A 282-nucleotide genomic window follows, 5' to 3' on the forward strand; every position below is an offset into this window, starting at 1 on the left:
ATAAAAAAATAATAATAAAATATAAAGGGTAAAAAGAACGCAATTGCAGTGTCTTGAATATACACCTCTGAGGTAAAAGAGAGTGATATGTACTGTATATTTCTTTAAGCCTCGAGTATTGAAATGAATTAACTGCAAATACACCTGTGGTCATAAATTCTCTCTCCTTCTTTCGTGTTAATTAATAGGAACACCAGTACCTTTTTGTGTGTGTGTTATTTCTAGACCGGATACTCTTAAGGGGACAAATAAACATATTCTTACACAAACTTCAACTAACCT

The sequence above is a fragment of the Penaeus monodon genome, chromosome 23 (genome assembly GCF_015228065.2).
Source record: "Penaeus monodon isolate SGIC_2016 chromosome 23, NSTDA_Pmon_1, whole genome shotgun sequence".
NCBI lineage: Eukaryota > Metazoa > Arthropoda > Malacostraca > Decapoda > Penaeidae > Penaeus > Penaeus monodon.